A 222-nucleotide genomic window follows, 5' to 3' on the forward strand; every position below is an offset into this window, starting at 1 on the left:
CCATGGCGACCCGGGGGCGCAGCGCCCCGAGGGGGCGGCCCGGCGCCGCCGCTCGCCCCACTCCCGCTGCCCTGCCCGCCGCCTCTCTCGGCACCCGCGCTCGCTGCGCTCCGGACGCGGACGGGAGCGGACCCGGCGGCGCGCCGCGCTCACGGGACGCTCCGGCTCTGCCTCTGCCGCCGCTCCTCCCGCCGCCGCTCCGGGGCTGGGGGGCGGCCGGGG

The 222-nt window shown here is 85.1% G+C and overlaps 1 protein-coding gene across 1 annotated transcript in view; it reads right to left on the minus strand.

Moving 5' to 3' along the window:
- The window catches only part of FAT4 (FAT atypical cadherin 4), a 125,370-nt gene that overhangs the window by 124,563 nt on the left and 585 nt on the right, over window positions 1–222 (minus strand). The window lies entirely within an intron of this gene.

Source organism: Onychostruthus taczanowskii, unplaced genomic scaffold, assembly GCF_017590055.1.
Source record: "Onychostruthus taczanowskii isolate IOZ18803 unplaced genomic scaffold, ASM1759005v1 scaffold38, whole genome shotgun sequence".
Classification (NCBI taxonomy): domain Eukaryota; kingdom Metazoa; phylum Chordata; class Aves; order Passeriformes; family Passeridae; genus Onychostruthus; species Onychostruthus taczanowskii.